A 261-nucleotide genomic window follows, 5' to 3' on the forward strand; every position below is an offset into this window, starting at 1 on the left:
CTTTGGAAAGTCCTGCCCTTGGCTTTCAGCCGTTTCAGTGTGGGTCTGACTAACGCCGCTGAGGAGTTATCGGCTTCATCCCTCCTGCCCAGAGGGAGACGCCCTGGGTCACCCGTCTTGTCCCCTGAAAGGGCTGTAGAGCCCCTGTCTGGGGCTGTGGGATGAGCTGTGCCTGCCCTGGAAAGACCCTTGAGCCTGTGGATCTCCCCAGAGGATGCTCCAAGGCCATGCTGGGTCATGTGTCGCTCCTGGGTCCCCACG

Source organism: Pterocles gutturalis, unplaced genomic scaffold (genome assembly GCF_000699245.1).
Source record: "Pterocles gutturalis isolate BGI_N339 unplaced genomic scaffold, ASM69924v1 scaffold22966, whole genome shotgun sequence".
NCBI lineage: Eukaryota > Metazoa > Chordata > Aves > Pterocliformes > Pteroclidae > Pterocles > Pterocles gutturalis.